The sequence below is a fragment of the Panthera tigris genome, chromosome A2 (genome assembly GCF_018350195.1).
Source record: "Panthera tigris isolate Pti1 chromosome A2, P.tigris_Pti1_mat1.1, whole genome shotgun sequence".
In the NCBI taxonomy this organism is placed as follows: Eukaryota; Metazoa; Chordata; class Mammalia; order Carnivora; family Felidae; genus Panthera; species Panthera tigris.
This window is the reverse complement of record NC_056661.1, coordinates 138,024,930-138,046,252: the sequence shown is the minus strand read 5'-3', so window position 1 is coordinate 138,046,252 and position 21,323 is coordinate 138,024,930. Positions and strand designations below refer to the sequence as shown.

Below are 21,323 nucleotides of genomic sequence, written 5' to 3'. Positions count from 1 at the left end.
TACACCATCTAGAGTTGTCTCCACTTTTCCCCCTTAAAGCACACAACCACTGATCTACCCCTCGGAACTTTCTGGCTGGTTACCTTACAGTACATCAGTGGGAATTGGGAATCTGTCTCAGGTGAAGTACTAGAAAGATGGGTGAAGCCCAGATGTCTTCTGAACTGTCCATTGTGTCCCTAGGTGTGTTAAATCATGGTAAGAATAGATGGTCCTCCAAAGATTTCCACATCGAATCCCTGGAATCTATGAATGTGTCATGCTACATGGCAAAGAGAAATCAAGGTTGCAGACAGAATTAAGGTTCTCATCAACTGACTTTAAATGAGAGATTCTCCTGAATTACCTGGGGGGGTCCAGTGTAATCATGGAGGGCCTTAAGAGTGGAAGAGGGAGGCAGAAGGTTAGGTCAGAGTGGTGTGATGTGAGGAGAACTTGACGCGCTGTTACTGGCTGTGAAGCTGGAAGAAGAAGGTTACGAGCCAGGAAATGTGGGAGACCCCTAGAAGCTGGAAACGGCAAAGGAACATCATTTTCTAGAGACTCCAGAAGAGAAGGCAGCCCTTACGGGCACCTTGACTTTAGTTGAGTGAGACCTGGGTCAGACTTCTGATCTACAGAACTATAAAATTGTCAATTAAAGCTGTAAATTAGTCTTAAAGCACTAGATTTGTGGTAATCTGTTATGACAGCTAGAAAACGAATACACTGGACAATCCTTGCGTTCTTGCCATGCCAGTGCTTCCAGTTGCTCCACGAGGCTGCCTCTTCTTTCAGCCTGGGCTCACTTTCCTCAACTCAGGCCTGTAAAGGTACAGACTAGCAGTTCTGCAGCCCAGGTAGTGTCAACATGGGGAGCGAGGGGCGCTTTCCCTTCACACAAGCAGTGGCCTTCTACTTGCTTTTGAGTTCATTTTTTTCTGAAACTATACATTTATTGCTAGAGTAAATGTTTTACAAAGCTCTTTGCAAAAACACAGCAGCCTCTTGCCATCAGTACCTTCTACCGTTTCCTCGTTTACAGAGGCAACCGACTTTAATTCATTTAGCTATGTCTTTTGGTAGTCATGCCTCTAAATGACATGCTTATATTGCTACTTCTTGATCTTTCTATATCTGTTGTCTTCCCCAAATGGAAAAATTATCCATCCTTTACCTACATCCTTGCCCACCATACATAAAATCTCCTCCCTCCCAACCTCCCAAGAGGGTTATGTTATAATTTTGTCTTAATAACTGTTAAGAATTTATATTGTTAGGGTGCCTAGGTATCTCAGTCGGTTAAGCACCCGACTCTTAATTTTGGCTCAGGTCATGATCTTGTGGTTCATGGAATCTGGGCTGACAGTGCGGGGCCTGTTTGGGGTTCTCGCTTTCCCTCTCTCTCTGCTCCTCCCCCCTACACACACACTGTCTCTCTCAAAATAACTAAATAAACATTTTTACAAATCTTAAAACAAGAATTTACATTGTTATGACATGTAAATCCTCACACAGTATACTATGATTTTCATCATCTTTGGGATTAAAATTGTCTTTTCCGTTAATTTTTTTATTTTCTGGGTACACATTATGCTTCCACCTCAAATATTTGCCAAATAATAGAAATCCTCTCTCAATACTTTTAGAGACAACAGGTGTTCTACTTTTAGTATTTTTAGAGAAAACACAGCCATAAACTGATCTGCTTCAATCTGGACTGGTTGCCTTTAAGTCCCTGCAAACCATTCCTCCTGAGATCTCCTTCCATTGTCTTCCTGAGGATTCTTTAAATTTTTTTAATGTTTATTTATTTTTGAAGGAGAGAGGCAGAGCATCAGTGGGGGAGGGCAGAGAGAGAGGGAGACACAGAATCTGAAACAGGCTCCAGGCCCTGAGCTGTCATCACAGAGCCCAATGTGGGGCTCGAACTCACGAACCTGGAGATCATGACCTGAGCCCAAGTTGGATGCTTAACCAACTGAGCCACCCAGGTGCCCCATCTTCCTGAGGATTCTTGTCACCTCTCGCTTGTGCCAGAGATGTTTCCAGTGTCCACTACTGGGAAAGTATGAGCAGGAGGTAAAATTTGAGGATTTTGTCTATCTAAAAACATCTCTTACCCTTGTCTCTACCCTTGTCTTGATTTTGTCTGGGAGTTGAACTGAAAATAATTTTTGCTCAGAATTTTGAAGCAATTTCTCTATTTTCTTCCAGCTGTCAACAATATTGATGTCAGACTTCCAAAGCTGTTCATACTCTTTTTTTTTTTTTTTAAGTAATCTCTACACTCAACATGGGGCTTGTTCTATGAACCAGGATGCTAGTCCTCAGCAGATATTGAATCTGCCAGTGCCCTGATCTTGGATTTTCCAGCCTCCAGAATTATAGGAAATAAATTTCTTATAAGTTGCTTATAAGCCTTCCAGTATATGGTATTTCTGTTATAGCAGCCCAAACAAACTAAGGCACTCCATAAATTTTCCTTCCTTCCTCCCTCCCACCCTCCCTTCCTCCCTTCTTCCCTTCCTTTCTTCCTTCCTTCCTTCCTTCCTTCCTTCCTTCCTTCCTTCCTTCCTTCCCTTCCTCCCTCCCTCCCTCCCTGGGATATTTTGTTTCCTAGGAGATCTCACCTTGCTTCCAACATGCATATTGAGTTTACTGTTTCCCTTGACATATTTTTAATTCTCAAGGGCTCTTTTTGGTCTCTAAGTGCATTTTAAAAGTAGTATCCGATAATTGTTTTGTGTATGCTGCATTCTACCTTGTGTTTTATCCTCTCCAGAAACTAAAACCTCCATTGTCTACCAGGTTGGAGAAGCTATAGTAATATATCTTCTGATATATATACCATATAGATATACTATATAGATATATAGTATACAGATTTTATATACTATAAGATATAGTAATATATCTTGATATTCATATATATATATGGTAATGTGAATATATGAAATAAGTGAGAGGATCTAAGACTCTAACTTCTCCTTAAACAGACTTTCAGCCAATCTGCTGTTTTTAAAACCATCTTTTCCCCCTACTTCCAAAGCATCTGGTGCTTCCAACTACTGGAGTGTTTTCAGGGATGAGCAATGCAAATTGGGTTATTTATTGGCCTTCACCACTGCCAGTTTAGGATCCAGCTCTCTCAGGGCTGGTAGATCCATAAACTTTCATTCTGATTTTCAGATTCTGATTTTTCTCAGTTTATCTGCTTTTGCAAGTATTTTTTCTCCTGTTTTCTTTGTTCTTGTGATATCATTCCTTTAAAAATTCTGCAAACTGTTGTTTAAGTAGGGTTTTTTTTTTTTTTTTTTTTTTTTTATTTATTTTTGGCACAGAGAGAGACAGAGCATGAACGGGGGAGGGGCAGAGAGAGAGGGAGACACAGAATCGGAAACAGGCTCCAGGCTCTGAGCCATCAGCCCAGAGCCTGACGCGGGGCTCGAACTCACGGACCGCGAGATCGTGACCTGGCTGAAGTCGGACGCTTAGCCGACTGCGCCACCCAGGCGCCCCAAGTAGGGTTTTTATAATGAGTAGGGTTAAAAGTATATGTTCAGTTCATTGTATTAAATACCTTTAATTGGGATGACACCACACATGTTTATGAACAATTCACTTAGAATCATCCTCCCATTCTAATCACTTGGCTTTGGCAGGAGTGGGGAAGGATAGCACAAAGAAAGAAAACCCTCTCAACACAACACTATACTTCTTAGAGAACTTAATGCTTTCTGCCATTCCCTAGGTGGTGGTTGCAGACCTATTTCTATAGCCTGTTAGAAAATGTTGTGTTAAGGGTCTCACCCAAATTTTTGTTTTGTTGTAGAATTTTGCATTTAAGTTTTGGCTTTGTACCTTAGCTAAAATTCTGAGATTACAGGGAAAATTCCACTCAAAATCCTATTATATGCTGACCTGGTTATTATATTTCCTAAGAAGTCTTTTTTCCCCAAGTTAAATTACAGAGTTGTTCCGAGTAATCAGACGGTTGATGATAGTTATTTTGTTTGGATTTCTTTCACCTGTACCTTTTGATTATCTTGTGTCCTTGGTCTTAAACATAAGAGTAGGAACAGATTCTTTGTGTTTGTACTCCCACAAACTTATGCAGGTCTTCAAATGCTATTTATTTGGTGCCAAGAATGAGTATGTCATCCTAAATGAAGACCTGATTAGGAATATTTCATAACATATGGTTCTGTGTGTTGAAGAGTGGAAGTTTTGAATTAGGACTTGTAGGAAAAATCCTTGTATAATATCTTCAATCAAATCAAATAGACTGCACTTATTGTATTTGAAGTATGTCATTTTTCCCTTCTTACTTTTTAAAAATATTTAACAGCTCAAAATAACTTTAATACTAGTTTTAATCCCTTGAACATATATGTACATACATCATAAATTCTTAGGACATAAGGTTAAGTAGTATCATAATTAATGGTTTATAGCTCTGTAACATCACTTCCCGTTTTAATGTCCTCTAATTCCATTTAAAGAACTCACCCTGGACCTGGATCTGTTTCTAGCAATAATAGTTTTTATTCATTGTCATTGTTCTTTTATATTATTCTATTTTTATGAAGCAAATTCAAATGTGAGTTTATTTTTCTCTATGATGGAAACTAGACTATTGATGGATTAATTTTCACATGCAAGGGTTTCTTATTTAATTTTTTTTCCCCTGACAGTATGGCACTGCTAGTGACAATATTCCAAAAGACAGCTCCATTGCTTCTGTGCCTAGGACCTAGAGTTAATTTTCAGCCTCATTTTTGATCTTACAAGCCTACTGCAAATGTGATGTTGGTAGAAGAAAGTTTTCCTCATCCTATATATCTTACACATGCCTCTTGACAGTATTTTACGATACCATTTTTTACAAAGATTTAAATATGTTAGAACTATAATTTCTGGTAGTTGATTCAATCAAAGTAAAATAAAGTAAAATAAAATAAAATAAAATAAAATAAAATAATCCTATGTTGCCATAAATTGATCATATTAGGGTGTTTCCTTAGCAAGGTGAAGCTTCAATCTTTGTTAAAGGGAATGACTATGTTTTGTAGGCCGCCAATCAGGAAAGAAACATAACGGGAGCAAGTGCTGGCTTTGCCTGGAATTGAGCCGTCCTGCCCAAAGCAAAAGGGAAAAATGAACTCTAGCAGAGTCGTGTCAGTTAATGAAGGTTTGTCTTCATGTGCAGTATACAAGATATTATAGTGAAAAGGCTGATGTGGGTTCTGAGACACAGAGACCTGTCAGGACTCAGCCATTTGCTTGCTGTGTGACCGTGAACAGATTACTGACCTGAAGCTCACTTGCTTCCTTGGTAAAAATTTTATATCTTACAAGGTTCTCATGAGGATTCAGTGAGATAAAATGTGTGAATGTCCTTTGTAAATTTAAAAATTCCACGGAAATCCAACTGGTATGATTGTTTAATGCTTTCTATAGTCAAAGGTAGTTTAGATCGCATTTCAGGTAGCGATCAATTCAGGTATGATTGTTTAATGCTTTCTATAGCCAAAGGTAGTTTAGATCGCGTTCACTGTGTCTAACACAGTGTCTGATAAAGCATATGCTCAATAAATAGTAGTTCCTTTCTTTATCCAAGGAATAAAAATAAATTTCCCAGTAATGAGCAATTATAAGATACCATAGTGATTCCAGCATAGCATAAACATTTGGAGGGTGGGGGAAGACAATTACATGGAATATTCTAAAGTTCATACAACCTAGTTTTCCAAGGATTATCATTATTGTAGAAAAAGAGTGACAATGCACATATGGTATATATGGCACAAGTGGTTTCTCCTTTTCACAAAAATAATACTAAATAAGCTAAAATTTACATAAGAAGTCAATAGATTAGATGATCGTGATATAGTAATGGTGAAATTTAACACTTTTGAGGAATTGGTAAGAAACTTAGAAATCTCTTCTATATTTCAATAAACTGGCATTATTCAGAGATCTCGTATGAGTAACTAGTTATTTACTTGAATGACTAAGTTACTAAGTAATCTATTTAGTGGATAATAAAACCAGAACTGAAACACGAATCTGTTGATCCTCAGCTTAGTCCTCTTTCTACAACACTAGGCTGACAATTCTATCATTTATGATTTCATCCATTTAACAAGAATTTAGAATACCTTAGTCATTGACAAACGTTCTATTATTAAACATTTTCTTTTAAAATAATAATTTTTTTTTCTGAATATGCTAGTTTTAGAAATTATGCTTCCTGAAAAATGCCCATTGATCCTGTACCTGTGCCTCATTGGCTCCTCCCCACCTATATAACTATGCTGGATAAAAGCAACTGTTCATTTCCTAACAGCAGCAACAAATCCTGTGGATTACCTCCCTCAACATATATTCCAACCCCTTGTAGCATGCAGAAGCTGGAAAGCTAAAAAAAAATCTACATTTCTCAGACTTACTTGAAGCTACAGTTACACTCATCAGATGACCTGAGGGAGGCCTCTTTGGAAGTGAATGTGGGTAGGCATGTGGTCCCCCCACTTTTCATTGCAAATCAGACCAAGGTGACATAATTCTGGATCTGGCAGCTGTTTTGGAAGTTCCTCATTGTACAGATACCTTAGTGATCACAGGCAGCAGATTTTTATACTTTACAATCTAATGTTCATAACCATAATGTTTCCTTGATATTTCACTAAATGACTAAATCACAATTTTATTAAAAATTTCCCCATTGCAAGTTATCGACTCTTTTCAATTGTTACTATTATGAACACTGTTGGAATATAATTCTGAATGTTTAAAGTTATCTCCTTTAAAATTTTCATACCTGAGGATAAATTCATAGATATGAGATTAGGAGCTGAAGGGCATACTCACTTCTATAGGATTTTGTTCTGAAGAGATGCCTGTGTAGGGGCCTCTTCTGGGCAGAGGACAGAGGTATGTATGGATGTAAAAACTAGGAGAAATGTAAGTTACCCTCTAAGACCAGGCAACAGTTGTTTTGTCCTGACTTCTTCCACATACTTACAGGCTGAGCAGACTCTTTATGCCACTCAAAATTAGGGACAGGAAAGATGGTGGAAGTTTAGGGAATCCTCCCTCTGGACAGAGTAGGAATGGAGAAGAAAACTTCAACTTGGCTTCTATGCAGACCCTGAGAAGGAAAATTGGGATCTACAGACATTTATAGAGTTAGACACAGTTACTGTATATCTATTTAAATAATTTATAATTTTTATACAATTATGAAAAATTTGAAATTTCCCATTTTAAATCATTAAACTTTGCCAATTTCCTTAGTAATGTTCATGAAAATAATTTGAATGAATAGGGATGCATTTTTGATTGGGAGCACCAAGAAAGGGAGGAAGCAGGGACTGTGCTGCTTTTCAGAGCCCTGCTAGAAGAACACAGCTTAATTGTGGACCACTTGATGAGGTGAACTGGCTGGTCCCTTCTCATGTGTAAGCCTTGGATCTAGTGTCTCAGTCAAGTGTGTCCGGAGATTGAAAGCTCTTTTTTTGTGAACAGCCAAATACACAACGGTGTCTGCCTAAGTGGTATATACAATGGGACTAAAATCCATTAACAATGTTTTTTTCTTGCTTTGTTAACACTAGTGTTCTTAACTTAATGGTTTAGTTATTCTATGTCTGTCTTCACTAGGTTTTTTGGCAGAACAAAAATGTCTAAAGTAATATTTAGCACTGAGAACATAAATAAATTCAGTTGCAGTATATCTCTAACATAGTTAACACAAAATAAGATCTAGCAGCAGATAAAAAGCTATGACATCAAAAAAAATGTTTGCGTGAGCATTGTCAACTCAACTAAAAATGGGTATTAATTACCTGTTTTGTACCTTGTGCTACGTACCCTAGGGATGGGGAGAGAAGGTAGGTACGAAGAACCACAAGAGAGGTCTGTCCTTGCCCTCAAGGAGCTAGCAAGCTCTATTTTAATGAGTACTACTAGCCATATGGACATTAGGGGAAATATATATTGTGTATGCATGCGTGTGTCGCAGTTTTGCTGTCTGTAAATATGGTGTGGAAGCGCTGAAGTCTCTACTGCCAACGTGTAAGTACATGAGCAAATGAGACACCTCTTCAGCTACTGTTCTTGTGCTTATGTTTAACACATTTTTAAAAAGTGGTTATTGGATATACCCAAGCTCTTTTTTATTATGGAAATAGATATCTTATTAGGAATTACAGGCCCTCCATTCTGTCTGATGTGTTGAGTTTTCAAGCTGTCTTTCAGGATAAGTGAGTTGCAAAATATAATGATGCATGCCTGTGTTGGAGGTGAACAAGAACAAGTTTCAATGTATGTTGAAGTTATTTTAGAGCAAATTTCACAATGCTAATTGTCCTTCAAAGTAATCTGTCTTAGAAGTCAAATCTAACCAAAGAATTGAATGCCATCTACTATAACAAATGTAAAGCTCAATCATAATTTATTACTGTGACATAGGATAACACTACATAAGTATAAACATTTTTTGATAGATATGAAAAATTGGGCAAAAAATTCGTAATAATCCTTCAATATCCACTCAGTCTCATAAAGATAGGTCCACGTTTTTAATATATATTATCCTTAAGTAAGATACAAAGAAACATTTGGTACTTTCATCGCACATGTAGAGGAAACGATATTATCTAAAATTTTGGTTATTATATGTCGCTATATCTTATACAGATGAGATACCTCATATGGTAAAATTATATTTTTATAAAATAGCTGTTATTTTGTTTTACAGAGTTTATTTGGGAAATTATCAATTAACTGTGTCAATTTGATATTCATTAAAATGTTTATTCTGGAATTGTCTAAAATATCCATTGAACATAAACATGCCATCTGCAAAATAGGCAGCATTCATTTTAATTCATTTAGCTGCTTTTTCTGACAAATATAATGACCTTTTAAACTATCCTTAATATAATATGTTTTATCGTGTAAGGCTTCATTTTTTCAGCAATATGATGAATTAAAAGCAATGCTTGAGCAGGAATTATATTGCACCTGATTAATTATCCCTAAAATTTTCAATTTATTTTTGGGTTTATTATTATTGAAGCTTAAATTGCTTAGAATTAAAAATGGAATGAACTAAACTAAGTTTTAGTGGAGTCATCCTATGCTGAAAGTGCATTTTGTGGCTTGTGTCAATTATGGCTTATACTGACTTGCTTTTGCTTCTGAGAAGAACTGAAGAAGATGCCAAATATGGCAATAAATCAGCGCGGGTTGGGAAATCATTGAAATTTCAAAAGTCTTTACACCTTTTGTGGCAGCCTATATAATCTCACAAAATGAGAAAATAAGTCATTGTGCCATAACATAGTGGTATTTTATGTCTTTAAACATAAAATTTGTACTCATGTGACATTTTATTGCTAAGGTAGAAGTACCAGACTCTTGAAACTATTATAATACATAGTAAAAAGAGGAGACATTGTTTATGATTCTGTGCACAAATAGGAGGAAATGTAAATTATGTACTGAGACTAGGGAACAATTGTTTTTTCCTGATTATTCCATGCACCTACAGGGTGAAAAGACTCTTCTTCCTAAAATGATACCAATCAAAAGTAGGGGCCCGAGGATGGTGGAAGTTTGGGGAACCCTTCATCTGGATGGAGTAAGAGTGGAGAACAAATCGTGAAATGTTCTGTGAAAATAGCTTACCATCTGTATTAGCTATGTATTGCTGCATAACAAAATACTTCAAAAATTAACAGCTTTAAGAAACTAACATAACTATCTCACACAGTTTCTGAGGATTAAGAATTTAGGAATGGCTTTGCTGGGTGATTCTGGCTCAGGATCTCTTACAAGATTGTAATCAAACTGTTGGCTGAGACTCCAGTCTTTGAAGACTTGAGTGGCATTTGGATTAGCTTCCAAGTTCATTCATATGGATGTGGCAGGGAACTTCAGTTTCTCACCATGTGCTGCTCATGATGTGTCTTCTGTCAGCAGAAGTAATCCAAGATGGAGGCTATAGGCTTTATACACTACTCTCAGAATGGACACACTTTCTCTTCTACCATAGTCTACTGGTCACACGAATCAGCCTTGATAAAATATGGGACATAAGTACATAAGGATATGAACACTAGGAGCCAAAGCTCATTGGTAGTTATCTTGGAAAGTGGCTACAGTCACCTTTCACAGCATCCTTTTTTCCATCATTTATTTACGCATTCACTCATCTGTAAATACTTATTAAGCCTCTGTGTTCCAGGAACTGTGTTAGATCTTGGAGATAACCAAGGTAGACATAGTTTCTATGCTCATGGAGACAAAGAAGCACCAGGTATTTATAGTGATTAAAGCTATGTTAAGGAAGCCCACAGATTATCTCCTAGCCTCCCATAGTATTTTGTATTTCCTTAACATAGCTCTGGTTCTTGTCCGACTCCATGAGTGTAGGGAGTATTCCTACCCCAACTGATAATGCTTCTTCTCTGATTATTTTCACTTCTATTCCATCTTACTACATGTTCACTTCATGCACAGCAATGGAACTTTTCTTCACCTAAAGCGTCTTTGCCTTCAAAAGTGCTGATTTAAATAGTCCACTCTTTAATCCCAACTGATATTTCCAACTTCCTTATTTAACTAATTGTACTGGGATTGTACTTAAACACTATTGTGATTTCTGGGCCATTTATCCTCATATTTTCTTCCCATCTGTCAGATTGCTCCTGTCTCTACTTCCCTTTCTAGCCTCATCATTTCTACAGTTCATCATTTTAATTTTCCTGTTGCCAATATCCCAAATTCACTTCCCCTTGTTTGACAGAATGCCAAACTAGAATGAACCCAATTATCTATTTATTTATGCCTTTGGATGACAGCTAGAGTACTGGAAGAAAAATCCAAAATAAAGTATATGGATTTCATTATAAATTTATAATTATTAAGCTGAAAATGTATTCCAAGTATGCCAGAAACCTGATCTCATTTTCCAAGTCAGCTTGTTCTTCAACTACACACTATTCTATTCCTTTTCTCCTCTCCTTAAATATCTGACCTGTCTGTACCCTTACACTCTCAACTCTCAGCAAAAAACTTCTAAGGAGGAAATAGAAGCCACCATCTGGAGGTGACTCAACTTCTCTCCACTATATTTCCAAAAGTAATTCTGGTTGCACTCATTCTGTCTTCCATCCCTCCTCTTTTAGTCACTGGAGAAAAAGAAGTTTAACATTTCAACAGAGAATGAGTATTCAATGAAGCAAGTATCTGGCGGAGAGGAATCAGAAAACCTTTGAGTTTTAGGTAAAGATTAAAATGGCGTAGGGTTAAAGCTCCGATTTTGAATTAGAGATGAGAAAATCTATGATTGAACCCAAAGAGTTACAACTACATAGGTTCTTCTGCTGTGCTTTCATGGCGTCCCACCACACTAACTCCCTTCCTTCTCTATCTCCCTAGCCTCTTGTGTCCCCTGCTGAGGAGAGGGCCCAACTAAGAAAGAATGGCAATCCTTACGGCAATCCTTACAAGCCCTTAGCAAGTGCAACTTACAAGGCCAGGTTTTATGAGTGGGGTAAAGTGGTAAAGGCTGTGGGAGAAGTCAAGCAAAATGATGCAGTTTGAGAAAATAGAACCCAAGTATGATTAAAAATATTTTTAAACTTTTTTGGTAATGCTTGTATTTATTTTTGAGAGATAGAGACAGAGCACGAGTGAGGGAGAGGCAGAGAGAGAGGGAGACAGAATCTGAAGCAGTCTCCAGGCTCCGAGCTGCCAGTACAGAGCCTGACGCGGGGCTCGAACTTGCAGACTGGGAGATCATGACCTGAGCCGAAGTAAGATGCTTAAGTGACTGAGCCACCCAGGCACCCCTAAAAAATAATTCTAACAGCCCCCCTCAACCTAACAATGAAATGAGAGAGAAATAAGTGGGAAAATAAGGAAATAAGTTGGATCATATACGAGAAATTATTAAATATAAAGGCTTCGTTTCCAGAAAGACCGTGGATTCAAATGCGTGGCCTCTCAGAAAATATTTTCCAAATTATTAAAAACTTTGCCCTTCATCTCAGCATGAGGGTTCCTCACCTTCTTCAGTGGAAGACCCATGTGGATAATTGCTACAACTGTCCACACCACACATGATTTCATAACATTGGAGTCAGTTTCAAGAAATTTCATGGGTCCCATTTATTTTCTGATTGCATGACTAACTATTGATGGTCTCCCCATAAGCCCCGGAGACACATGAAAGATAAATATTTGATGATTTATAGTTATCTGTGGTGTTAAATTTGTTTTAATTTTTTTATTGCTTTTATTGTTCTTTCTTATCTTTGAGTGAATCAGACAAGAAAACGATTTGAGGGGAGCAGCTCTCTTTTATGTTCTTCTATTTAGGACTGGCTACACATGGGTGCCCGTGCAGGTGTATGTATGTGCTGAGAGGACAGGTTTGGTTACCTCTTGCTCCCACATTTCTCCCACCATCCCCTCACTTTCAGGATTTCTTATATAAGAGGGTTGGTCAATATTACAATACAGAGTTAACAGAGATGCAATATTAAGAACTATTAGGTCCACTTAAAAGTGAATCATAGTCACTAAAGGCTGATAAGATTCATAGTTGAAAAAGGCATCATGATGAAGAAACATGATAAATAATGAAAAAAAGTAAAAAACCTGGAGAAGTACTTAAAATAAGACAATGGCAGCCTAATTGGTGAGGGTTCTTTGAAAATAATTGAAATCCAGATCAAATCTCATGCTCAGGGGTAATAATCCTAAAATGATTGATATAGTACCAGTTTTATTCATTAAAATTTTAAAAGAACTCTATTATAAACAAAAGAGAGTATTTTGTAATGTTTATTTACCTATTTTGAGAGAGAGAAGAGAGCATGCAAGCACAGGTGTGCGTTAGTAGGGGAGGGGCAGAGAGAGAGGGAGAGAAAATCTTAACAGGCCCTGCTCTGTCAGCGCAGAGGCTAATGCAGGGCTTGATCCCACAACCATGAGATCATGACCTCAGCCAAAATCAAGACTCAGAGGCTTCACTGACTAAGCCACCCAGGAGCCCCCAAAGAGAGTATTTAATTGAATTATAAATGATGACAGTTTGTAATGCTTGATTTTATTTTTAACTGATTTTACCTTTTCCCTTTACTGTCTACATTTTGAATCCTGAAAACTTTGTTCTCTGTCAATAAATCCATAATCAATGCTAAAAGATTTGTCACACACAGAATCAGTTATATAGTAAGTAATGAATAATTTTGGAAACATTATTAGTACAATTTTAAAACTAAAAAAATCCGTTCATCAGTTGATGGACATTTGGGCTCTTTGCGTAATTTGGCTATTGTTGATATTGCTGCTGTAAACATTGGGGTGCTTGTGCCCCTTTGAGTCAGCAGTCCTGTATCCTTTGAATAAATTCCAAGCAGTGTAATGGCTGAATTGTAGGTAATTCTTTTTTTAATTTTTTGAGGAACTTCTGCACTGTTTTCCAGAGTGGCTGCACCAGTTTGCATTCTTACCAACAGTGCAAGAGGGTTCCCATTTCTCCACATCTTGCCAACATCTGTTGTTTCCTGAGTTGTTAATTTTAGCCACCCTGACTGGTGTGAGGTGGTATCTCATTGTGGTTTTGATTTGTACTTCCCTGATGTTGAGTGATGTTGAGCATCTTTTCGTGTCTCTATTAGCCATCTTCTCATTTCTTCTCTTTTTCTCATTGGATTGTTTCTCAGGTGTTGAGTTTGGGAAGTTGCTTATACATTTTTGATACTAACTCTTTATCTGATATGTCATTTGCAAATATCTTCTCCAGTTCTGTTGGTTGCCTTTTAGTTTTGTTGATTGTTTCCTTTGTTGTGAAGAAGCTTTTTATCTTGATGAGGTCCCGGTTCATTTTTGCTTTTATTTCTCTTGCCTTTGGAGACATGTCAAGTAAGAAGTTGCTGTGGCTGAGGTCAAAAACGTTTTTGCCTGTTTTCTCCTATAGGATTTTGATGGTTTCCTGTTTCACATTTAGGTCTTTCATCCATTTTGGATTTATTTTTGTAGATGGTGTAAGAAAGCGGTCCAGTTTCATTCTTCTGCATGTTGCTGTCCAGTTCTCCCAGCACCATTTGCTAAAGAGACTGTCTTTTTTCCCTTGGATACTCTTTCCTGCTTTATGGAAGATTAGTTGGCCATGTATTTTTGGGTCCATTTCTCAGTTCTCTATTCTATTCCATTGATCTCTGTGTCTCTTTTTTACCAATACCACATTTGTCTTGATGATTGCAGCTTTGTAATACAAGCTAAAGTCTAGGATTGTGATGCCTCCAGCTTTGGTTTTCTTTTTCAACATTACTTTGACTATTGGGTATTTTTTTTTGTGGTTCCATACAAATTTTAGGATTGTTTGTTCTAGCTCTGTGGAGAATGCCGGTCCTATTTTGATTGGGATCGCATTGAATGTGTAGATTGCTTTGGGTAGTATTGATATTTTAACAATATTTGTCCTTGCAATCCATGAACATGGAATGTTTTTCCATTTCTATGTGACTTCTTCAATTTCTTTCATAAGCTTTCTATAGTTTTCATCATAGAAATTTTTTATGTCTTTGGTTAGGTTTATTCCTAGGTATTTTATGGTTTTTGATGAAATCGTAAATAGGATCAATTCCCTGATACCTCTTTCTGTTACTTCATTATAGGTGTATGGAAATAAGACCACTTTCCGTACATTGCTTTTACATCCTGTGACTTTGCTGAATTCATGTATCAGTTCTAGCAGTTTTTTGGTGGAGTCTTTCGGGTTTTCCATGTAGAGTATCATGTCATCTACAAAGAGTGAAAGTTTGACTTCTTCTTTGACAATTTGGATGCCTTTTATTTCATTTTGTTGTCTGATTGCTGAGGTTAGGACTTCCAACACTATGTGAAACAACCGTGGTGAGAGTGGACATCCCTGCTTGTGTTCCTGATCTTAGGGGGAAAGATCAGTTTTTCCCCATTGAGGATGATATTAGCTGTGGGCCTTTCATATATGATTTTTATGATGTTAAGGTATGTTCCTTCAATCTCAACTTTCTTGAGGGTTTTTATTAAGAATGCATGTTGCATTTTGTCAAATGCTTTTTCTGCATCTATTGACAGATCATATGGTTCTTGTCCTTTCTTCTATTAATGTGATAAATCATGTTGATTGATTTGTGAATCTTGAACTAGCCCTGTACCCAGGAATGAATCCCACTTGATCATGGTGAATAATTCTTTTAATGCACTGTTGAATTTGATTTGCTAGTATCTTGTTGAGAATTTTTGCATTCATGTTCATCAGGGATAAGAAGATGTGGTATATACAATGGAATACTACTCAACAATGGAAAAGAATGAAATCTTGCCATTTGCAACAGTGTGGATGGAGCTGAAGGGTATTATGCCAAGCAAAATAAGTCAATCAGAGAAAGACAGGTATCACATGATTTTACTCACGTGGAATTTGAGAAACACAACAGATTGACATAGGGCTAAGGGTAGGAAAAATACGATAAAAACAGAGAGGGAGGCAAACCATAAGAGATTTGTAAATATAGAGAACAAACTGAGGGTTGATGGGGCTGGAGGAAATGGGCGATGGGCATTAAGGAGGGGACTTGTTGAGATGAGCACTGGGTGTCATATGTAAGTGATGAATCCCTGGATTCTACTCCTGAAGCCAAGATTTTACTGTATGTTAACTAACTTTAGAATAAATAAAATAAAAAAATAAAGGGAGAGAAGAAACAAAAAAATTTAAATAATTCATATTAAAAAAACCTAAAAACTAAAAAAAACCCCAATATACAGTTGAACTCAACGGAGACAGGTAAATTTCAGGTGCCAAAATAAAAAGGGGCTGGGGAGATCAAAGCAAAGCAATAAACACGTGTTGATAACGACATGACTTATGGGATTTGGAAGGTGGAGCTAGAGTTTTAATTTTTAGGTGGGGAAAAGAGATCGGGCCAGGGAAGAAGGTGAGTTGGAGACTGAAGACTGACTTATTCTCTAAAGCTCACAATCTTTAAAAACCAGCCTCCTATTATCTCTTTCTTGTATCCAGGAGAAATCTAGTACCTATTACTTAGGATAAATCAGTGACTGTTATTGAGTAGATCTTTTCTTTCCAGAGAAAAGGGAACTAGTTCAATTATATGGTCCTCATAACAAGGGTAGATCTTAATGTAACGCCATATTTGTCCAATGAAAAATCATTGAGTCCTTTTTTCCTTCCTTCTTCCCTACCTCCCTCCCTTTCTTCATTCCTATCACTTTCCATTATTTTGCTCCTTTTCAGAATAGTACATATTCCTGATTGATGATTACAGTCCCAGCTCAATTCCCATATGGCACAAACTTGAACATAATTTATGATTAAAACCAAATGTGGAGATAGTGATGTTTTGTACTTAACAATTTAAGTTGCCAAGCAGGAGTGGCCCCAGTAGAAGATTCAAAATCAGAAGGAAATTAATATAAAAACTGGTACAGGATTTATGAAAACCGTGGTATATGGACATTTGCATAATTCAGGTTCTACCAAAAAGTCGGATTGTTATGCTGGAAGTGTCTGCAAAAAATGTAGTGCCTCACGATTCCTGCCACAGCATCAAAGTGGCAGTGAACTCCATCCACTGAATAGTGTAGGCCATACAGCAATGAGTGAAAGAAATTGGTGTTACAAAACAGGTAAGTAAGACATTATTTACTGCTTTCTGAGAGACTGTGAAATTCAGTCATACATGCACTTTGGAAAGAAAGATTATTTCATTTTAATTCTGAACATTTAAAATTTCTGGAGATAAAGCTATCCACAAGATGGAGGATAACAAAATGAGAGTTTCTAGAGGTCATTCCATAGAAATGGAATCCTTTAATATCATTTTACAGGAGGTTTTTAGAAGTATTATTTGGAATGGCTACAGAAGGTATGATGGTTGAGATATGACTGCACTTAAAAATATAAATTGTAAGGTTGATGTGTTAAAACTCTTCATGGATCAGCACTACTTTAAAAAAGGACAGTTGCTGGCACTCTGTGCGGTCACATGAAAATTCACCGTGAAGTCTGACTTTATTATAGTAGCTGTAAATGGGATAAGAGGTACAAGTTTTATGTTGCACTATGAGGTTCCTACCTACACCACTAATAAAATTGATGAAGTCATTCACATAAGTAGGAAGGAACTTGGTGCTCTCACAGATTAAAGCTCTATACACTGTTATTTACAAAGATTTTGTTTTCACTGTGAGAGTCTCAGTTGAAGTCCTTGAATAAAATGGTTCATCTTCTACAGTAGTGTTCTCTAGTAGAACTCTTGGTGATGCTTAAAATATTCCATACCTGCATTGTCCATCATGGTAGCCATCAGCCATGTGTGGTTCCTGAGCTTTCAGAATGTGGCTAGAATATCTGAGAAACTGAATTTTTAATTTCATTTAAGTTTAAATTTGAATTCAAATAGCTGCATGTGATCAATGATTACATTATCAGGCTCTCCATCTCTACAGCACTGATTGGTGTCGAATGAATGTAAGGGTTCCAGCTTTGTCTGCTCTTGCGTACGTGGCAATGTGATTAATTACCAAAAACAATCCTGAGGGTAAAATAGTTTATCATTTGTTCAGAATTAATGGACATTGAAGTTTAAAATGAAATGATGTGGATTTTAAGATAGGTGACATCCATAAGGGAATAGTTGAAATTCAAGCCAATATTAAATTTCCAGGGGCACCAATACAAATTTAAGGGAGGCCATTTAACAAGCCTCAGTAGTAAAGAAGATATAACAGGTAATGAACAAACAATTCAAAGCCTCGAGCATCTAAAAAGTAAAACAGGCCTGTTGTGAAAACTGTCCAGATTCCATTATCAAAAATGATCCAAGCTTTTTGGACCGGGAGATAGAATTTTTAAAAGTTCAGGTAAAAAAGGGGAATAACTATCAGTTAGATAAAGAAACATTTTCTGTATTTGCATCCCCATATTGTGCTATGCCTGAAGTAAAAGACTTCATTCCTCGTGTCCGCAAAGATAATGAGGGGCTGCAGTTAGAATCTGAGGCAGTCTCCACTGACACAGTAACTGCCACCAGAGACACTGGAACAGTGACAGAGGTGTATCCATTCATGATGGTAGTACTGTTCCACAGGGTCCAGTGTGGTTAGTGAAAGATTAAATATCCCACTGTTCTGCAGTCAGAAATCAAGGTGAAAGGTTGTGGACGTTATCTGGCTGGTGATGAAAATATGCACTCTTGTAAAGTAATTGCTGTAACTCTTGTCAAAACACTAAAGGATAGAAGCAAGATAGTAATAGAAGATGCAATTCCTCAGTTATTATAAACTTTTCTTTCTCATGATTTCTTAAATATTTACAGGGTAGAATTTGCCACACCAACAACGATTTTAACATTTCAGGAATACTTTCTAGTGTATGGATTTATATACAAAACAAATATGTACTAGTATTTTATTAAAAGTGAAGTAGAAGGAATTTAAAAAAAGAAACAAAGGAAAGCCTTGGGCAGTGTGAAAATAGAACAGGAATATGTGAAGCACAGTGGTGAGTTTCTGTAAATGAAAAATAATTATTTAATTAAAAATAAACAATGAGTGATTTAGAGAGCAAATAACTGAAAAAAAGTGTTAGTAAATTGGAAAATAGGCCTAACGACATTTCTGGGGAAAAAGTACAGAGAAACAGAAAGAAAAATTTGAAACACAGGTCAAGAGAAAGATAGGTTTGAAATGATGTGTCTTCATCTACTGTCCAACACTATTTTCTATTTTTTTTTTAAATTTTTAACATTTATTTGTTTTTGAGGTGGGGGGAAGGGCAGAGAGAGAAGGAGACACAGAATCCAAAGTGGGCTCCAGGCTCTGAGCTGTCAGCACAGAGCCTGACATGGGGCTCGAACCCACAAAATGTGAGATTATGACTGAGCCGAGGTTGGACGTTCAACCGACTGAGCCACCGAGGCACCCCTATTTTCTTAGATGAAAGCCAGAAGAAAAAATGATCTAATAAATCAACATTTCAAAACAGAAGAGGAAACAAGCTACTATGAACAAGTGTCAGTAGAAACAATAAATAACAAAATTAGACCCTCAAGGATCCAAACATAGTAATGATCAGAAATATAAAACAATTTATGAATATATGTTTAAGGGAATAAAAATAGGAAACCACAAAAATAAGTAAGTGATAAGATTTAAAATAGCAAAGCAAACCTGGAGAACAAACCAGAAATTCAAAAAATAAAAAAAATATATAACCATTGAAACTACAAGATGGATTTAAAGAAATTATTAAGGATTCAGCAAAGAGGAGGAAATGGAAAAGACAAGTTAGGACATGTAGATAATAGAATGTGAAAGGGTTACATACATCTAATCAGAGTCCCCAAAGGGTAGAATTGCAAGAGTGGAAAGAAATAATATTTGAAGAGATAATGGCTGATTATTCCCAAATTGAGGAGACATAAATTATCAGGCTCGGAATGCATCTCAAATCGCGTAAGGATAAATAAAAATAAATCCAATTCAAGATACATTTATTAAACTGCAAAACTCCAAAGGTAAAGAGAAGATATCAAAATGCATGGAAAAACAGCCTACCTATAATGCAATGTAGTTTGATTCACTGCAGGTCTCTTAAAAACATCAGCAAAAAACCAGAAGATGATAAAGTAATATCTTGATAAAGCTTAGGAAAAAACTATCAACATAGAATCATATACATAGCAAACTATTTCTCAAGATTGAGGAATATTTCTTCAAGCAAGCAAGACACAGAGTTAATTACAAGTACACATTCTTAAGAGGAAATAATACAGAAAGAAGGGAAAAAATCTATCTCAGACTAAACAAAGTCTAAGATGCAATTAGGAATGAAAACTAAGACATTTTAAAACATGTGAGTTAGCCACAAATCATCAGCCATAATAATGTCTAATTTGTGGGGTTAGTAAACAACCAGATAAAACTTATTTCTGGGCAAAAGAATTGTATTACATAGGAATTGTGCTATAGGAGTTAAAGCCCTGTATGTTAAGCGTATGTTAAAAAGAAGGTTGGTACTGATTAATTTTTGTCTTAAGTTAAATATACATGTTACTTGTAGAATACCCATTAATAATAAAAATAGAGTAACATTCAAATCAGTAGTGGAGGGAAAAAACGCGATATAGAAAATGCCACTGGAAGGCAAGAAGACAGGAAAGAAATAAAGGTTAAATGTATCAGTATTTATATTGGTAAATATAAAAAGTAAGAAGGTTAAATATATCAGTAAAAGTAAATGTAAGTGGATTAACCACCCCTTAACTCCCACACACAGAGCTAAAAGACAGACAGTTGGTTTACATGTTACCTTCAGAAAATATATATAAACCATGAAGTTACAGAAAGTTGATATACTTTTAAAAATGGCCATGTAAATTCAGATATACCTGTTTTTCCCCTATAAACCATTCAAAAGCATAAGGAGAATAAAAACCAAAACTACAAATACAAATCTGTTTGTTTCTCTTAAATTGGGTAGCAACAAAGACATTAAGTTCCCAAAGTTCTGGAGAGAGGGCTGGCAAAGCAGTAGTCAGAACAGGGATAGGAAGCAGGACTTCATATCCACCAACTTCAGGAGTTTCAGAAGACATAGTCTATCCTAAATTCCTTGTTGGCAGCAATTGAAATGTGCTACCCAAATTGTTTTATGACTTTCCTTTGATTCTCTTCTAAGAGTTCGAGGAGTCAAGGCTAAACCAGGGACCACTTGATGAAGAAGCCACATTTGTAGGAATTAGGGCTCTCTTTAGCCCTAGTGGGAAGGCAAGTATTATAAAAATCCTATATTGCCCATCTCCATTAGGGTCATAGGGAAAATTCTTACTAGCCTGAAACTCTTTCCTTTCCCTTCCCTCAGTACAGGACTGGTTAAGGTAGTTTTCAGAGCCCAATGCAAAATGAAAACGTGGAGCCTTTTGTTTGCAATTATTAAAAATTTTAAGATGGTGACAAGCAAAACATTAAACCAAGCACAGAGCCTTTCTGTGCAAAGGATGTTGTGCTACTGTATATGTTATATGTCTGTGAAACCTTGATCAATGGAACTCTCTTTCCTAGAAAAAACTCCTCTCCTTAAAATACGAAATAAAGAACAGTCAGCAGAGGGTTTAATTGGAAATATGGAAGGAAGGGAACAGGAAAACAAATTCACAGAAACAAAACCTGCAACAGAAAATGCCATAGGTCTCCTGGGTGGCTCAGTTGGTTAAGCGTCTGACTCTTCATTTCGGCTCAGGTTGTGATCT

At 36.6% G+C, this 21,323-nt stretch overlaps 1 long non-coding RNA gene across 2 annotated transcripts in view; it reads left to right on the top strand.

The window, feature by feature from the left end:
* LOC122234457 overlaps positions 1-21,323 on the top strand; it is a 264,574-nt gene that overhangs the window by 2,836 nt on the left and 240,415 nt on the right. For both annotated transcript variants that reach the window (XR_006212245.1, XR_006212247.1), the window contains exon 3: positions 5,055-5,173. This is a non-coding gene — a long non-coding RNA (uncharacterized LOC122234457). The remainder of the gene's footprint in view (positions 1-5,054; positions 5,174-21,323) is intronic.